The following is a 20,418-nucleotide window of genomic DNA, read 5'->3' as shown; positions in this document are numbered from 1 at the left end:
TGCATACTTCCCCAGCTGGTGTTCACGCAGCTGTGTTGGACTATAGCTGCTAGAAATCTCAGTCAGCATGATCAACCATGGGGACACATAAACTGATAGGAGGATTTATGTACTATGGATACGGTTCTGTTATCTCCTGACATGGACATCTCTGGGGGAGAGAAAAGGAGGACTGATGAAATGTGCAACATAAATTCTGCACCTTCCTTACTTGTGTGTGATGTGATGCAAGTATGAAAGTTTGGAGCTTGCCCTGTGAAGTCATAATGCACATTCCGTCACTTAGGCTTCACTGTGGTTAGGTGCAGAACCCTTTGCTTCCTGATTACTTGATATTTGAGCGGAACATGGCAGGAGCATATCACACTGTATTGCTCACGTTCCTTGATTAGGCAGAACCAAGGGGGTCTCACAAATGGACTGCTCCACTAAAATCACCGGCAAATGGCAACTTCTAAAATGAGGCACATGTTACTGCAGCTTTCTTTGACTTTCTTCGACCTCCAGATAAGCTGGGATCATATTCGCAATTGTTGGACCAGAAATTGTGGAATACTTCTGTATTCTACAATAACAGTACAGGTAGTCCTCATTTAGTGACTGCCTTGTTTAGTGACTGTTCACATTAAGAGGTGATGAAAAAGCAACTTTGCGAACAATCCTCGCATTTATGACCTTTTCAGGTCTGTAAAGCAAAGGAAAGCTGAAGTAAAATCACAAGCACAGTCACAGTTTCACTTAGCAACTGCTTTGCTTAACGACCAAGTTGCTGGTCCCAATTGGGGCTGCTAAACAAGGACTACCAGTAATAGCAACAACATTCATGTGGCAAATTAAAAGTATTCCGAGTGGTTCACGCATTTGGTCTTGGCAATCCTTGTCGAACCCTAGCAAGACCAACATACGTAATTCTTCCCTGATTGCAGGAGGAGTTTACGGCTGGCGTGTTGAGGAGGCAAGATCCCATTTCATATTCTCAGCAGTTATAAATTCCCAGATCTCTATGCCTAAATATAAACAGATCTACTTGCAGCTTGAATCCCTGAGAAAAATCAATAGTAGAATAGTATTCATGTTTTGCTTCATTGATTTATACAGTATCTAGTATGCTGGCTTCTATATACATGAAGTCTCAAGTAATAATTGCATTTAATAGCTAGAGTGATGTGCATCTTTGGGCACATCAGAAGTGGCATTCAGTTGTTTCAGGAGGGGCCTAGATAGATGAAATGGCCATGTGCCCCATCTTTAAATATCCACAGAGGAGCGTGCTTCTGCACATCAATTCTTGCTGCACTGAGGCAGTAGTTCAGCGCTCATAACCTTGGACATCTACTTTGTGCATCTTTAAAATAGGGCTGGGGATTTTTTTTTTATTGCACGCCTTCAAGGATGATCTGTTGGAGGCTATTTACCAATGGCAGTCCAGCCCACCTCTTTTCCTCCTTTTACCCTTGCCTCCCTTTCTGCCTAGGGTTCAAGACAGAGGGCTTATATCAGCAGCTGGAACCGATAGCTTCGCACAGGCCTTTTGAAATTAGATGGTGGGCTATAGGTCATCCACCTTTGTTTTATGCAGCAGAAAGAGGTAGGGGTGATGCAAGGTCCCTGTGTGTCCTTGGTTTATTTGCGTGCCCTTGTATTTGTTCCCCATTTCCTTTAGCAGAGTCATGCATGTAGTGACAAAGGTAAAGCACAAGGGGGCGCTCTGAATACAGTTTTCAAATAAAGTGGACAAGGTAGAAGAACGGAAATGAAAAACAATACCTTTCCAAAGGGAGACTAATCATAGCTGCAACCCAGCTTGGCCTGCAGAGGAATCATGTTCACCTTAGGAATTGCTTATTAGTCTGTCATTAATCATTATGCACAGGGAACAACCTGGCATTTCACGGGACCAAGATCACCTGCTGGTAGCAATGACGAGCTCTCAATGAGTTTAACCCACTGCGTGTGACTAGATGACTATATCCTTTTCCCTCTGTGCTTCCTCACTACTTTCCCTTCTTTTGCCTTACTGGAAAAAGGAAAATCAAAATCAATCCGCAGCGTTGCTTAATTCGTAGGAGCCCTCCCACTGTTACAGATGCAGATATTTTGAAAGGCAATCTTTTCTTAGCAGCTCTCTGACTCTGAATACCCCTCTCCCCCATCACAACCCTGTGAAGGCTTCATGATGAGCAAGGTACTACTTTAATTTTCACAGGACTCCTAATTAGTATTGTTTGTGACCTAAAATGCAATGGTATGTTTCCAGTCTTAGTTTGCACCCTGCTTTGGGATTACTGGGGTGATAATGAAAGTAAATGGGTAACAAATTTTATAAATTCAGGTAATGTCCATTTTTAATATATCCTCTTTATCTTACTGAAGGCTCTAAATTAGATCATCTCCCTCTTCTCTGTCGTCTGGAACTAAAGCTGAGATACAGAGATTTATTAAGAGTGATTTTTTTTTTTGGAAACATCTCCCAACTGCAGAGTGAATGCAGTTTGATAGGCTGTTTGTCATGAGAAGCAATCAAAGCTTCTGCTCACATTTGGTAAGGTTTGAACTTGTTTAGAAGGCTAATATCAATTTTATTTCGGTCATAGACCAGCATAGAACTAATAACATAGCAATTATGCTAAAGTAGAAATAAAAATAAAAAGTCATATTGATAGAATAAAATAAGGTAAAGATAAAATTATTAACCTAAAATTACAGAGTACCTTAATTAAAGTTCAAAAGAATCCTATAAAATTACAATTAATTTTACGCTGAATAATTTAAATGCTATAAATAGCTAGGATAGATAACTATAAAAGGACATAAGTAATACTGTACTAGAATTTATAAAACACTACAAGAATGTAAAGCTATGCTAATTTATATTAAGTCTAATACTTGCTGAAGTCCTCCTAGGGTTTGTTGGGATTAGCAAAATAAAACATAGAGTGGTATGTGTATATGTAAAAGGAGAAGAGAAAAAAGGGGAAAGGGGGAAGAAGGAAACAGAGGGGAAAGGAAGAGAAAACATATCGAGTTATGGAAGTCTAGTTAAGGCTCAGCTTCACCTCGCTTGGAGGAGTTATTTACGTTTAATCATAGCTCTGACATAGAACCAAGCTACATTGTCTGAGAACCCTGCTACCTGGTCAGCTAGCAAGAGGCTAAAGTAGTCCCCCTCCAGCCTGCCCGGGTATTGTGTGTTACATAGGGAAATAAACATTTCTTGTACATTTCTGTAAAAAAGGCAACGCAGCAACATGACCCACAGTTTCAATTTCCTCCTCACTGCAGGGACAGACCCGCAGCTCTTTTGGCATGTTAAAGACCCTCCCCTCTAAGAGAGCGGAGGGGAGGACATTACAGCGAGGAAGAGTAAAAGCACTTCTGGTGTTTTGGGGACAATATAGTAGAGGTAATGTGCAGGAGCAACACTTTTTTGTGGGTTCACTGAATTAATATAGGGTGGAGCCTGGCTAAGATCATTTTGCACGGCCATATCTTTGGCACATTGCTTGAAAGACGCTTTGGCCTGATCAAATCTCATTGGAATCAATACACTGGGGGAGAATCCACAATGGCTTAGGATGGCACCAAGTAATTTTTGCCAAGAAGTCTGGGATTTGTCTTGAAGAGTCAAAGAAGCCAGACAAGCTGGGTTGAAAATTAGTTTGAGCCAGTAATTAACATGTGCTATTTGTGCATGAGTTTTAATTGGGACCATTCTAGCTTCAGCCCAACGGGTTGAGTTAGGAACACAACGAGGAACCAAAAACAGGTTCTTCAGGGAGCTTGATTATATAGCTTCTAATGGTTCTAGGTTCTCATATGCACATATTTGGAAGCCGTAGGACAACTGTGATATTATTTTGGCATCAAATACTTTTAGTCCACCAGGTATAGAATTACCTCCTATTGTGCGAAAAAATCTTAATATGGCAGCTACACGTCTTCTGACCTTCTCTTTTAGGAACTTAGAAGGCTAATATTTGGCAAGGCTTGGCTAAGGGCCTAACAGCAGTGAATTTTGTGCTGTGTGGGAGAATCTGGAATGTGCTTTTCTTTCTGATAGGGTGCTAGGAAGATTTGAGGAAGCATGTGCTGTCATCCTGGCTAGATCACCACATCATATGCTTCTGCCCCTTTCTCTTTTGCTGCCCTAATTTCATGAACTTGTTTTTATTCTTTTCAACCCAAGAGAACACTGGAAAGAAATTATGCAGAGGGGCTCCAGACCCTTTCTCTCCATCAGCAGGATAACTCTTGACAGCAGAACAGAGTGGGACCAAATGTGGTATTGAGGGAGAAGCCGCCAAAAGAAAGTTTGATAATGAGCCAGATCTGGCCAGGGGCTATGGAGAAAAATTCCAGAAAATAATCCCTCCATCACGTACCTTCAGATCATGCTCTGGCACAAAGTGTCCAATATTAGCATGCATATAAAATCCTGAGGCTAATTGTGGGAAGCTAGGAAGGGTGAGATTGGGAGTGGAGCCCACTGATGGTATTGTGTTGGGGGGGGGGAGACTAAAGAAATTGGGGACCACCTTGAAATAATGTGTGAATACTTACTTCGCTGTGATGATACAGGCTCAAAAGCTTCTTGCAACCAAACACTTGCATGGTACCAGATCTATGACAATGTAACTACATTTTCTCACAGTGTGATATTCTCTCCTGCCCCTAAAAGGCAGCATTCTGCCAAGCCAGCTGCCCAAATTCATGCTAAACTGGAGATAAGAGAAACAACACAACAGTTCACAGATTTTGTGTAAGGGTTCCTGGATGACCTCTTGTTTCATTTGTGCCAAGATATCCATGGATTAGCCCTAGGGGATGTTGATTGGTACAGTCTGAGTCAACACAATAATGGTTGCAGCCCCAGGTGGGTGGTGAGTGGTATCAGGGATCTTCACCATTCCTGCAGCTAAAAAGACTCCTTTCTGCAGTTACATCAGTGAAACTCTGAGTAGGAAAACACTGGAGGAAGGGAGAATGCCACACTGTATAACCTTGACTTATTTAAGTCAAAATTAAACATCTTTCTAAAAATGCTTTAATGTAAGCGAGAAAGAGCCTACTGAATTTTGGCTAGGAGATGATGGTGTCTGACCTTTTCTCAAGGCTTTAAAGCTCTGGCCACTTAGGCCACATCAGCAGAGGAAATGAGGACACTTCCTCATGTCTAGGGAGCTTATTTTGGAGAAAGGAAGCATCCGTTTTTGGTCTAAGAGAGATGGCATTATCCCTTCTATCAAAATGTGTTGGAGAGAGGGAACATTAGCTACCGAAGAATGTACTAGCCCTTCTGACAGTCAGGGACTGGGGGCCAGCCTATCGGCTTGTATATCTCTTACATTATGTGGCGGTAGAAAGGAAATCGATAGAGCTGTCATGCCATTAATGCATTCAGTATTGCAAACTCTCCAATCATGGCAATTGCCAGATGGATGTTTCAAATTAAAAAAAAAAAAAAAAAGAGGGTGAAGGAGATAAGCATCTGACATGCTGTAAGGAAGTCGGGAAGAAGAGCAAGTCTTGGGGAAAATTAGAGATAATAAATCACAGTGACCTGAACAAAATCTAGAACAGGTTACTGATGGAAAAGTCCCTTTAAATAAATAATCACTAAAAAAAAGTGTTAGCTTCACATTTACCACCTTAAAGGGACCTTTGTGTCACTATCTTTCAGGGCAAAAGTTCTATTTTACATCTAGGCCAATGAGGAAGAAAGAACAAATCTGATCTGGGCAGGTTATACCTTATACATTTTCCATTCTTACGAAGTATAGGTCACTCCAGAATGGCCATAATCTAAAACAATGATTTGCTAATGCCATCTTGAAATCATTTAATAAAGCCTCGTCAGAAAGGCCCGGATATATCAGAACTAGAAATCAAACCAACATTGATGTCTTAAGTCTCAAGTTGTGTACCTAAAAGGTGTTGGTTTCCCCTGAGTTTCTGTAGCATTTATAAAATTGTGAGGAACACTAGGATGAAAAGGAATGAAGAAAGAATCCTAGGGGGCAAGGCTTTGGGGTTGGTTTGCATGATCCTCTGAGTCACTGAATCTTTAGAAAGATAGCTTAAGAGAGAAAAAACGGGGTGGCAGACTTTGCCTGGGATTACCTCTGAGTGTTAATTACATGATTATTAACTACCTTCGTGAATGTACTGAAAAGGAAGGACTTGACTCTGTCAAGCTGGAGAAGCAAGCAAGTTCCACCTGTAGTTTTAAAGGCAGAAAGATACAGGCTTGAGAAAGTAATAGAAAGTAGGTCAAGGAACTAACTGCAATTTAGGAGATTATAGGACATTCTTGGAAAGTTAATCCTATGCACTTCTACTATGCTTCCACTGTATGCTTATAAATAAATGCAAATAGAATAAGTTGCCATTACTCCTCAGTGACTTCATCCAAAATAAATCAAATCTAGGGTAAGTGCTGAAAACCAAGAACTCTCCACTACTTGGAGTCGCTTAAAATGGATGGATGGATGGATGGATGAATAGGGATTGTCAGGGTCTAATTTACAGAAGTAATTCATTTTCATTTGTTGCACAATGCCCAATGCTTTTCACTCAGTTCCGGGCTTCAGTTTGGAGGGTAGTTCTATTGGGAACCTTCCATTCAGAGTGTGGGCAATTATACAGTTTGCACAAGTACCATGTCGTCTATTGGATAATGCTTATGACATCACTGATCCCATTTGACAAAACTCTTTCCAGCCCCCTCCCATTGTGATTTATTGTCAAAAGCCGGGGTGGACTTGGAAGATGAATGTGGCAGCAGTTCCTTGGGAGAAGCATCGTTCATTGTTTCCTTCTGCACACCTTCTCCAACTGAATGCCCTGCTATTGGCTCTGCATTGGACAAAATTATTAGCAGCTGAACAGGGTCCATAATCTTGCTGCTACCTGGTTAATGGCATCTGCAGATGCCCCAAGAACCATTTGTTGCAGTTGAAATATGGCCTTTCATAACGCATGGGATCATAGATTCCCATGTAAGCTTGGTTTATATCCTGTGCTAACCCAAGGTATTCATAACATGGTTTGATGAATAAGCCATCACAGCATGGTTCATCCAACAACAGGTTAGGTGCTAGCCAAAAAAAGCAAAACTTCACTACATCTTGGCACAAAGTGTTAATCACGCTGTAATTTAGCCTTCAGACAAAGCTAGAAGATCTGAAACAAGATGTTCTTGGGTTTGAAACTGAGGCAGCTGTTCATGTGAAGCTGAAACCCTAGAAAGGACTGCGGGCTTGTCTTTCTAGAGCTATTGGAGAAAGGGCAGCCTGACCAAGGACATGTCGTTAAAGAATGCTTTAGGGGCTGTACTTATTCTGGATTCAAGCATTTGCCGTTATTAGATATTTAAACAATCAGCTCCATAGAAGCTCTCATCCACTGATACATCTTTCTTGCTTTCTGCTTTGGTTTGTCTCTGTTTTTTTACTTTATTTTTATGGGAATGCATGCTTCTCAGTAGAGAATAAACAGGATGAGATGAACAGCTTGATATTGTTACTATACAGCATCAGACACAACAGGTCAGGGCAATTAAAACAGTGCCCATACATTCCAAAAGTAATTACTGGAACATCACTGCAATTCTGAAGGTGAGAAGATTAAAAAGACCTTTTTTTAAAATATAGTGGCTGGCTTAAAAGAAAGCTTTCTCTCTTTTGGCATGGGGCCTGATAAATAAACAAGGATTGAAACAAGCACGTCATCTGAATGATCACTGTCGCCCACCAAAAATTCAAAAGAACAATTGAATCCCATCAAAGGCAGACTCGCTAAGTAGAGACAAACCATTTCAGAGGCTTCATAGGACAAGGGAGAGAACTGTAGATACTCAGAAATCAATAGGTTTAATCATCTTTTCCTATTCAGAGCTGGGAGGAAAGCAACTCTGGAAACAGAGCTAGAATAAGAGGAGTCTGTCTCCCATAAAAAAATAACTGTCTTGGAAAAACACTTTTACATGGCAATGCAGACCAGAAATTGGCTGGAGAAAGTGAAGCAGATGAACTGGCCAATATTAAAGGAATCATAATGGAAGATGAGCAGTTATGGCCGGCTTCTGACAGCAAGAGACTAAGTACTGTGTGGCTGAGAGAAGTTTTCAACTTTTCACATATAGGGCAGAGAAGAAAGGAACTGGTTGCGTTGATTCCTGTGGCTCAGCTATTAAAAAAGAAGCAGCATCCCTTCATTTAATTAAGTTGTGAAGTTGGCAGCTGAGCACTCAGGCTGGACATGGAATATCCTTTGTGACAAGGAAAGCTTTACCAAGTTCTAAATTGGCAAAGTGTCAATCTCTTTTCTAACCAGGCCATCAGTCAACTGCCTTAGAATATAATATCTCATGCCTGTAGAATAGAATATTTCACCTGTAACATCCCAGATATAAGCAACACCAATCCTGTTCTGGAAATCACCCAAATCATCCAATTATCCAAAGGCTTTCCTCAAGTCAGTATATTGCTTCCTTGAGGACAATCAGAATATCTGCCCTAAATTACTGTAATTTTTGTTTCTGGACCTCCTTTTCGGGGACAGGATACACAATTGTCTCTTCTCTGAAATCAAGAATAAGCAATATCCTATTCATGGGACAACTCTTTTGGCATCCATCAGGTTCTCTCTCTCACTTAATTTTATGTTGAAAGGTGTTTTAAGTAATGAAGATGCTGCTGATGAAGCTAAGATGCTGCAAAGCAAAATCTTGTCTTCAGCATCTTTAAAAGAATGCCCTACATGTGCCCATAGATATCCTTAGAAAATAATGATGGTGGATGGCTCAGTCGGGGATTTTGGAAGTGTCCACTTGCCCAGCCAAAAACAAAAGTAAAAAACAAATTAGGGTGGAAGGAAACCTTCTGGAAGCTGAAGAGCACTTGCGGACCACAGCAATTTCCCACTTATTAAATGAATGTTTTGTGACAGTGACATTCACTGGGACAGCTATTGTGTAAGAATACCCACAGTATGATCCCAGAATTCCAATTCTGCTTATAGAACCCCCAGATTTCCCATTTTTAAAATGAAGACGTATCTGCATTCACTTTTTTTTTCTCTAGGCTAAACATGTAAACTATAGCCCAAGTCTGAACAAAGTGTGCTTCCTACTGTAGTTGGATTCTGACCAGAAGCTTACTTTAACAGCTGAATTTCCCTCCCCAGTGCTTTCATCTTTGCCAGCCAATATAATTGAGGGCAATAGGACTTTAGCACAACACATCCAAAGGACATCAAGATGAACAAGGCAGTTAGGCCCTTTTTGGGGTGGTGAAGGTGGTGGTAAGTTTGATCATTTAGGCTTTTTATCCACGGTGTACTCTTAGGAATCCTTTCCATCATGTCTACAACCTTCTTAAACCGGTCAAAGTCTCAACATCTTGTGATGAAAAAAAAGGCGATTTGAAGTATACATATTATAAACCTTCATCAGTGATAAAATAAAATATGTACAGTTTGAAATGGATTGCCCACAAATTGAACTCAGAACCTGATGAGGATTCTTTTCTTGGCCCATCTAATCATGTAATCTGCCCCAACTGTTACTGATCACCAATGTTCAACATTTGACATAAAAAACCCAATACAGTCTGTACCACAACATAGGTTGTTGTTTTTTTTTTTTTTTTGGTAAATCTTAGTTTCTCAGTTTTGGACAAAAGAGAAAATGAAAAGTAGAGACTATATTTTCAAATATAATCTCTGTAAAATGAAAGTATTTTGCCTTCCCTTTTTACTGATTACTTTCCATGGAAAACTCCAATGGTATAGATATGGCTTCGGAAAAGACAAACGAAAAGGAAAAAAAAAAAAAGCCTTTCTGAACAGTGTTGGAATAAACTGGGGGGAGGTGTCTGCTGTCTTAAAAGAGTGATAATTTTAACTAAATCCAATTTCAGATTGAGATTTGGATAAGGAAAGTTATTCAGCTGTCTTGTTCTTATGGAAGCAATTGGATTTGATGTTCTGTAGTCAAGAGCTGATGTTAAATAAGATAGAGAAAATTGGATGATTCCCTGATGTTTTTACTCGGGAAAGAGGTCATCAGTGTCGAATGATTACATTTTTGTCCACCTTTCCTTGAAGGGATCTCAGGACAACATGCACACAGGGTTTCCTGGTTCCATTTGCACAAACACCTTGTAGAGAGATTAGACTGGGAGGCCGTGATTACCAAGGAAATGTCAGGGCTAAGCAGAGATTTGTATATGGATTTAGATCAACTTATTACGATGATTAAAGAGCAATCTAGGATAGGACACGTACATCCTTGAACAAAAGACAAGATACCAAGACAGGAACTACCTCAGAATTTGATCAGTCAGTTGTTGGGATGCACTATAATGCTAATTACCATATAAAAATGGGCTCACTTTCTCAGAAACTGCTGAATCATGATCTGACAGAATAAAAAGTACATAAAATTTGCCCATCCCCATGTAGTGTGGGACCATTCTGTGCACAAAATAGCTGGTTTGAGAGGATTTATGTACAGTAGGAATAGAAACAGGTATTTTGAATGTTTAGTTGCAGATATGGATGGAAGTTGTTCTGGGTAGAAGAGTTTCTCCCGGTTTCCTGAGTTGAGGGCTAGCTAGCTAGATTTTCCAACTATACCCCCTCTGTAAAAACACAACTGAACAAACTATGGCTGGAAGAGCTAGGCCAGTTAGAGGGGTAATCGGAGGGCAGTGCCAGTATTCGCTGGTCAAGTATGTGGGAGGATAACTCTTGGACGAAAGCTTCATTTTAGGTACCTTGCCTGCTCCTCTTCACACTCATCCTCTTGGCATCTTGGTGGGTGAGTGTGTGGATGAGGAAGGTCCCAGTGGTGGAGGAGAAGTTCTTCCCTCTTGCACAAGTGGATAAAGATGGTGGTGGTGTTGCTTCCTGCAACCGGCAACCTAGGAGCTGAAGACAAAGGGCAGGAGTGGGACCTCCCTTGGGACAGACTCCATGTGGCTCGCCTGATTGTCCCTTCCAGTCCCTGAACAATCCCTGAGCACAGCTCACACTGGAGGATGATGAAGTTGCTGGGTTCCAGGTTGGTCAAACAGGAACCACGGGCTCTGAGGCTATGCACACACATAGCATGCACAGACATGCAGCATGGAAGAAATACTCTGACTGGTGGCAGACTATACAGCCCAGACCAAAGGAATAAATGATGATTCTTTACTTCCTGCTCATTGCATGACTATCTGGAAGGCAAGCTATTCTTGTGTTTTATAAAAATTCCTATGGAGTCCATGTGGGTGGAGTAATTCATGTAACCTTCCAAAAAACTTCCAAAAAAAAAAAAAGCCAGTAGAATATCAGTATGTGCTTATGCATATACATTGACCAGTGTGCTTCAATTTCCAGCATACAAATGATGGAAATTGAAAAAAGTACTAGTGTACGTTGACTTGTTTAGTATGTTGCTTGGGGGGGGGGTGTCTCCGAACACGCTCTTGTTTGGTGCTGATGTCAGATTCAAAATACCTTTATATATGCTGTGAATGTCTTCATCTTCAAAGGTGTTCTAAAGCTCTACAATCAAAAGGACAAAAGAGCACGCGCAGAATGCACTTGCACACATAAACTCAGCAGGCCACCATCCACTGACCCTCCTTCCTTCTAAGTTCTCATTTTGCCTGGAAGAAACGGATACTGTTTTCGTTTGTGTTTTTGGCAGTCAGCTGCTTATGCGGCTACTGAAAAGAGAGGAAAAAGATCAATCTGCAGGTGAACCTATAAATACTGGGGTGGAAGGAGTTCTTTAGGGATAAGTTTTGAGCACAGATAAGATTTAGAAGAGGTGGTTTATTTTTATACTTGTTTTTAAAGTAGCCCTTTGATGGGCTGATTGGAAATAATAATAATAATAATAATAATAATAATAATAATAATAATAATAATAATAATAATAATAATAATTTACTGCCAGGTTGTCCTTCTGCCCTGGAGGAGGTCATTGACTGAAAGGCTGTGTCTTGTGTGAAAACTCAGGAGCGCAGAGCCCATACTCCCTGGGCAAAGGGTAGCCTTCAGGAAGGCTAAGCCTGGAAGATACCAACTCCAGAAATGTGGATGACAACAAGAAGGCAGCAGAGAGAATTTTTTGCATCTTTTAGCTGCCATCTAATGGTTGCCCAGAGTTTTGCAGCCCCACTGTTTCCCATGGGAAAATATTTCAGAATATTTTCAGGAAATATCTGAATTGTTTCCGCCGAAACCCAGGACAGTCAAATCATTTAGGTTTTTTTTAGGCTGGACTGCTGGGGGTTCAGAAAATTTGGCAGAACTTCTGGAATGCTAAGTTTTGTTTCAAATTCAGAACAAAGCACAATTTTTCATTTTGGGCACACCCCCAATGCTTAGTTTTTTCACGATCAGCCAAGGTCAGTTTGGTGCTGCTATCTGCTGGCTACCAGGAGTTGAGCTTGACTCAAGGGAGATTTCACCATTATATTCCTGAAGAAGGAATCTCTATAATAAAAGGCATGTCCCAATAACTCTATTTCACCCATTTAATAAGTAAACTCATTGCAGAGGATGCTATGATACCTTCTAGGCCTTTGCAGTGCATCTGAAAGAGTGCAAACAAAGTCCTTTCCTCAGCATCATTAAAGTAGCTACTTCATTTGAAGGACTCAGCTGCTTTCCAAACTGGCTCAAGCTGGCCCTGCATTCAAAGGCATCCAGAGCTCCTTCGTTTCACTGGGAAGAAATCATGACAGCGCTGATAGCCATTTGTTTATACAACAGTATAAGCTCTCATTCTGGGGGCAGTCTTATCCTGAAGCACCATAATCCTAACGTCCCTAGATTTCTGAGAATGGGATCCCATAAATGTTGACGTCTTTCTCAATACTCTCAAAGCCCAGAATTTGGAAAGCCAGACCCATTAGGCTGCAGTTCTCTTCCAGGCAGAATAAAGGCTGACCTGTAAGATTAAAGGTGTCAAACCACTTGCTGCCTGAATTGGAACCCAGACCTTCCTTGTCTGACAGACCTTTCCCTGCACCACCGCATACCAGCCCAATGTATGTATTGCGGCACTGGATTCTATGGGCTTCTTATAATGCCATCAGCTTTCGGCAATTATGTCAAGTACGCATTATAGTAATTAAGGCATAACAATCCCCACCACCATGGAGAAGGTTGGAAAATTATCATGTAACCTTATCAATTTTTAACGACTTAGCACAGTTAAAAGCCTAAATACAATTCTGAAAGACCTCGGATTTCATGGCCCCCAGATGACAAGGCACTTGGATTCTTCTTTTCAAGGTTCAGCCATAGAACCAAGTTCTTTATTAAGAGACAATGTGTCCATTCAGAGTAGTGCTATACTGAAATTTGCCTTGCAATTTCTCAAAAAAAAAAAAAAAATTAGGCTTCTTTTTTTCTCTTGGGGATGTTTCTGAGCCTATTTTATGAGAAGCGGCAGAGGGTCTTTTTGCCAGATGTCTTTTCCATCATTCTGAAGCCTTCCTGGCAGCCCATACTTCCTCCCTGTCTGAAACGACCAAGGAAAGGAGCTCTCATGAATATCTTTCACTGAGATTTAACTGGGAATCTGTGGAGCTGGAGTTTAGAAATCCAGGGAGTTTGGGAATCTGAGGAGCTGGAGCCCACTGGATAGCTGGCTCTGGCATGTCTGCATTCGTCCCTTGGATACGTTGTACAATAGCAGACCTAGTGTATTTGACCCCTTAGGGCAGTGTTGTCCAAACTTGGCCACTTTAAGATGAGTGGACTTCAACTCCCAGAATTCCCCAGCCAGCCATGCTGGCTGGGGAATTCTGGGAGTTGAAGTCCACTCATCTTAAAGTGGCCAAGTTTGGACAACACTGCCTTAGGGGCTAAGCAACAGTTGCAAGCTCCAGGCTGGCGCAACCACATCACGACCAGTCCATCCTGCTCCATCTCTGTCGCTGCACCGCATTGCTGACTGACAACAGCTGGTGTGCTGGCAGCAGCAACATGACTCCACCCCTGCCCCTAATCCTCGGAATAGCCTCCTTGTCATCTTCAGCAGGCATGCTTGATCCTCAAGTCACCAAAAATCCCAACAAGGGCACTTTTTGTTGGTTTGGTTTTAAAATTCTCTGCAGACAATGCACCCTGTTTTTGGCTGTGCCCAGGGCAGACCATTCCTACCGCCTTGCTTTTGGTACGCCACTGTCTTGTAATTAAATAAGCCCAAGAAATAAGCACAAGAATAATATGCTTCTCCCATAAGGATTTCACCAAACGTTTCTTCTTCTTTAAGAGAGAAGAATCTGAAAAGCAGATGCTCGTTCATCATACTGAATGAGAATTGGTAGAAAAGAATGCAGTTTTTTTCTACATAGTATCAATTCAGAGTTTCCAAAAAGCATGACGCCAGGACATACAAAAACTTCTGAGCTTTTTTTTGTGGATATGACCTTGCTCTAATTCCTTAGCCTAAATTACCATGAATGTATCTACAGCCTTGAATCATTGCAGTGTGAGGCAGTCTTCTGAAAATATATCACAACAAAGATTCATCAAAGGATGAACATAATCAGATTGTTGATAAGTCTAGCAAAATGTCTTTCTCTGAGATCTCCAGAAGCCAACTTCCAGAGAATCTCAGGCTGCAATCCTAAGGATGACAAATCACCAACATGGAGCCGTTCCAATATGGTTGAACTCCCATTCCCTCTGCCCTAGTCAGCATTGTCTATAGGAAGAATAACAGCCCAATAACATTAGGAGGATCATGGTGCTGGCTGGGGAATTTTGGGAGCTGAAGTCCACCTGTCTAAAGTTGCCAAGGTTGAAAAACACTGCACTAAGCCATAATGAGGTTTATTTGGTTTTGCTTTAAGGAAGGAGTGCTCAACTTTTTCTGGGATGAGGGATGGATTTGGGCTTTGAGCGGTACGCTCTAGGCTATACTCCAAGGAGATACTGATGGGGCCAAGAGAAAGCCTAAATTTGATGTGCTTTCATTTATACTTAATTAGAATTTCATATTATTAACATGGTTACCCTCTAATCAAGTACATATTCATTTCACCTTTTACGTCATATTAAAAATGACATTAGTAAAAAACTTTGGAGGTCTCTGGGGAGAGCGTTAGCCCTTTCTGCAGTCCTTTCATTATATAAAGCATATTGCAGTAGTCTTCTCTTGAGGTGACAAAAGCACAAATGGTGATTGACAAGCAGATCCTCATTGGAGAGGAAGAGCTGCAGTTTCTCCTTAGAGGGTGTAATTTTGGCTACCAGGGCAACCTGACCAACTGGGTCCAATGCAGATGTAAAAGGACCTGAATTTGTCATCACCTGGATAAGGACTGCAGCAGCACGCTTAAAAAGATGGATCGGTAGCGAAGAGTGATAATTATGGCTGCGTACCCAGGGAGATGTTTATAACTCACTAAAATCTACCTTTTCTGTTGTTGTTGCAAGCCTATTAAATAAAGCTGTTTAACAGAGAACAAGGAATTACAGCTCCTTGGAGACCTTTCCATGCTGTAGCTCGTATGGCAAAAAGCCTCTGGATCTTGATGCCTGGGTTTCCTTTCCTGGGGGGGGGGGGGGGAACTGTGATGACAAATCTCCTCAGCCAGTCAATGTCAGCTCTTCAGAGCCTCAGCTCAATTTCTATTAAAACACACATGGGCATCTCATATATTTTTACTTACTTACTTACTTATTTAGGCTAATATGCTACTCAACCAAGGACTCAGTCTCGGGCTATTGATATGCATACTTTAAGTAAAGCATTGAGTGACTCTTGTTGATGGAACTAAGGACAACAGCATTGTTATCTGCTTAGCAAAGGAAGAGCCTGTTGTAGTTTAGAAGATGTTTGGTCAGAATCTGTATTTCAAAGCTTTTCCACTCCTAAGAGTTTTCCTTGGTGTTACTGTCTCCTTAGTTCCATAATTTGTACTCCCCCAGTTTCTAAAAGCTCCTTTACAATCAATCTTCTTCCTGTCCAGGAACATGGTAACTCCTATTTCATAGGCCAAGTTGAGACTTTGCTGGTCCTCTTTCTCCTCAGTCCCTTCTTTCTTCAAGTTTTGTGTCTCTTTCCTCTATTTCCTTTAGTCCTCAGTTCTAAGGTTGCCATATCCCTAGACATGTCCTCTTTTTACCCCAAATGTCCTTCACCTGTCTAGGAAGAAAAAATATCCTGAAACTTTCAGGACTGGAGGATCAGGAGATATCACAGCCATGCACAACCTTCAGGAAGTATAAGGATACACTTAAGGAAAGAGAGGCACGCTTGCACCCTCCTGATTGGTGTGTGAAAGAGCATGGGTGTGGCCAGTACAATTATTATGTAGAGGTGCTACAAGTCAGAGGTGCCAGAAGGAATGATACTGGCTTTCAAGCGATTTCTGGTTGTTTGGGTGCTTTATTGAGTGAGCTAAAAGGTGAGAGCACATAAACCTTGGTTTAAATAATAGACACATATGATCCATGCAGCAAAGACTGATTTAAATAGCAGAGACTTTTGATTTCATGATGGCACAAACATGATGGCCCTGTAGCTCACAGGGACTTTTGCTAGTTTAATGGCAGAAACCTCTGATTTCATAAAACATACAAAAAAAACACAACCCACTTGATTTTGAAGCACTGCTTCAGGCCAGAATTCTATGAAAGGAACCCAAGAAACCTAATTAATTTAATGAGCCATTGGCAGTTTCAAAGTGCTACAGGAGCATAAATAAATACTTTCCCTCAACATAAACAGCTTCATCTCCTCTACAGAAAGCTGAAATATAGTAACCTTCCTCCTTCTGTTGTTAGGTTGCTGCATGTCATCCCATAGCAAAGTTCACCCCTACGCTCTCCTTCAACCCTTGGCCTCACTACCTTAAGAGCACTTTTACTACAGCATTTTGTCTGTCCAAACACTTTTCTAAAAGCAGTTCCTATGAAATTAGGTGGAGTTCTCATGTCTTTTTTTTCCACACATGCACCCTGCCCCAATTCTGGAATTGGTTCTGCCACTAAAAAAAAAAAAAAAATCTTTCACGCAGTTCTGCTGGAAATTGTTAATTCCTCCTACCTTGAAACAACTTTTCCTTGTCATGCAAGGGCTCCAATATAACTTTCCTGAGTTCATTTTAAATAGAAGGGGAATCTTAAGTAAACAAACAAACAAACAAACAAACACTTTCACTGTTTTTTGTGGGACCATGTCAAGCACAGTGTTTGCAACATACTCATTACAGCAGCAACAACTGCGTGCAAAGGTCCAATCTACAAATGGTCCAGATAGTTATCTCCTTTTTTTTAAAAAAAAAAATCTATTCAATTGTGTCTGATTCTCGGAGACTGCCTGGACAAGTCCCTGCAGTTTTCTTGGCAAGGTTTTTTAGAAGTGGTTTGCCATTGCCTCCTTCCTAGGGCTGAGAGAAAGTGACCAGCCCAAGGTCACCAGCTGGCTTTATGCCTAGGCAGGACTAGAATTCCTGATCTCCCAGTTTCTAGTCTGATTCCTTAACCACTACACCAAACTGGCTCTCTCCTTTTAGGCATGGTTATATAGTTAGGCAAGCCTGACAGTCTATATGTAGACCACTGGCCCTCGTGCAGATGGTCTGCTGGGAGTTCACTGTGGATCAGATGAGTGGCCTGCCCGCCTGTGCTCCTTTTCTCAATGTGTCTCTTCTGCAGCTGGGTTGTTCTGAGTATCGCTCATGCTGATCATAAAAATCACAATTGATATTTCCATTAGTTATAATTTACAAAGCGATTACCTTTAATTTCTCTTTTATTGTATTTTAATGGCTTAAAATTTCTTCTTGATGAGGCTGAGCAGACAGAGATGCATTCAGGGGGAGGACTGGGTGGCCCTGTTCTTCTGTCTTTATACCCACAGTTTGTTGCAACCCCCTCCTTTGCATTTAATCCAGTGCCAGCAGCTGCACAGCCCTTGCCCCAATACCAAGCAAACTGAGATGAAGGGAGGAGAACAGAAGTCACCCTGATATTACCTCTCCCAGCAACCATTGCGTTGCTCCATGCCTCACTTCATGGCACATTTTTCTTGGCTAGGACCACATTTACATTATGCTATCACTAATGGGTAGGATTTTTTTGCACAAAGCAGTCATAAATCAGAGCCTGGAAAAGTTCAAGAACAAAAATGAAAATAAAATCGATGTTTTTTGAAAGGTGATCTTCCTGAAGAAACCACTTTCCCCCTTTTAGTGGAATCTCATGAATAGCTTTTGAGGAAAAGACAAGTCATGTGTAGCTGAAAGAGAACTCAGAGTTAGGTTTCCGCATCCAACAATGTCTTATGTGCGTGTGTGTGTGTGTGTGAATACACAGAAACATACCTCTACCTGGTTAAGGGTTTTAGAATTAGTACAGTACCAGAATCATAGAGTGCCAGCTGAGCCAGTGCTACCACATGCCAAGTGCCAAACTCCAGCCTGGGGAAAAGCTCTGGAATTTCCATAAAAAGCTCTGGAATTTCAGTGTAAGTATGTCCCCTTACTTGGCACTAAAGAAGAGAAAAGACAACAAACACATACACACAAGATTTGCCTATGGTTTGCATATGGTAGTTAATTTGTAGAGGTGCAGATTTTAACAGAATTAGTGTCATATAAAGAGGAATACAATGAGTCTCATCATAGTGGGGACAACTGTGACCAAGGGACTCCGCTCAGTCTGCTGTGCAGAAGGTAATTGTTGATAGGCAGTGTCAAGGCTGTTCTGCTCTATATTCCTTTCAGTGGAATTGGACTGGACAGTTCATCTTTTAGAAGATACCTTCAGCCACACAACTGTCCTCTGAAAAGTAGGATGCAGTTCCATTCTAAGATGAACCCAAACCTCAAGGCCAGCACCCTGAAAAATTCCTCCCTATAAATTGGGGATGCCCGATCTTTAGCCTCACTTTTTATTGGTCTAAAGGGCACCTAAATATGAGCAAGCTTCGCAGTTTCACTAGAGAGCTTAGCATTTGACATGGATGTGCAGAACATCTGGAAGCATCATAAGTTCTTACAGCCTCACTTTGAATTTCATTCTTGAGGGTTTGGACCGAGACCAAGAGTTAAACCTGTTTTATCCCACTTGCTTCATCAGGATGGGAGGGCTAATGCCAATTTATTATGAAGCTTCCCATCCCTGCCCATTTTAGGACAATGGCTGTAATTTAGAAAGGGCTGATCTCAGTGCCATCAGTTTGCAAAATTGCTCTGGGCTGTAAGGCATATCATACTTACAGTGACTTCTGTGGTAGAGCTCTGGACAGAAGGTTGACCATTCCTGTACTGTATACTTCCTGGGATAAAATTTCACTGAATTCTATGGTATTTACTCAGTCATACATAGAAATGCACAAAAATTAATTAGGCAGGCTATGAAAGAACGAGAGTTATATGTATAGGAATAATTCTTTGGCAGATCAGATAAAGGCCATGTTCCTTCCTCGCCATGTTTCTTCCTATAAAACTGGTAAACAGATGTTAGCAACTGATGTTTGAAGGTTGAAATTATCCTTCATTCATTACAGGATTTCCTTCCATGCATAGGGTCATGTGCAAGTCTATTGAGGGAAGTGCTCTGCTTTCAACAGTAACCAACCCAATGAATGTTTTAAATGTTAATACATTGTTTACTGCTATGAATAGGTTCACAGTAAGTGATTCCAATCTGAATACTGCAAAACTTCATCTACTGGAATGAGGTAGGAAAATATTCAGTAGATACGGTTAATGCTGACAGCGCCTTTGAATAATAGGCATTTCTCCCCAGATATCTGCTCTTTTGCTTGCAGCATTTTTTCTCACTCTACAGTTTGATTACACATATATTTAAGGCAATGTCTGGTTTGCAAATTCCATGCGAATTCAAAAAGAGAAAAATGCTTTCCCTAATAAAAAAAGCTACCTGGATCCTCCTCCCCATACTCGTCTGTCTCTTATAATGTGTGGGCTCAAGTTTACTATCCTTCACATATGTGGACAAACTTTATGCTTGCTTGCTTATGTGCTGTCAAGTCATTTTTGACCCCTAGCGACCACATGGATAGATCTTCTCCATGATGATCTGTCCCTAACCTGGTCTTTTAGGTCTTTCAACAGTGCACTCATCACCATTGTAACTGAGTCCATTCTCCTTGCTGCTGGTCCTCCTCTTCTTCTCTTTCCTTCCATGCTTCCCAGCATTAGGGCCTTCTCTAGAGAACTGGGTCTTTACATAATGTGTCCAAAGTAGGATAATTTGAGCCTGGTCATTTGTGCCTCAAGTGAGAACTCTGAATTGATTCGTTCAATGATCCACTGGTTTGTTTTCTTGGCTCTCCGTGGTATTCTCAGGAATCTTTTCCAACATCAAAGTTCAAAAGTGTCAATACTCTTCCTATCCTGTTTCTTCAAGCCACATGGATGCTTGATTGAG

Source organism: Python bivittatus, unplaced genomic scaffold (assembly GCF_059951505.1).
Source record: "Python bivittatus isolate LINGU-HERP-01145 unplaced genomic scaffold, Pbiv_v1 ctg000220_np1212, whole genome shotgun sequence".
Lineage (NCBI taxonomy): Eukaryota > Metazoa > Chordata > Lepidosauria > Squamata > Pythonidae > Python > Python bivittatus.
This window is presented reverse-complemented; position numbering follows the sequence as displayed.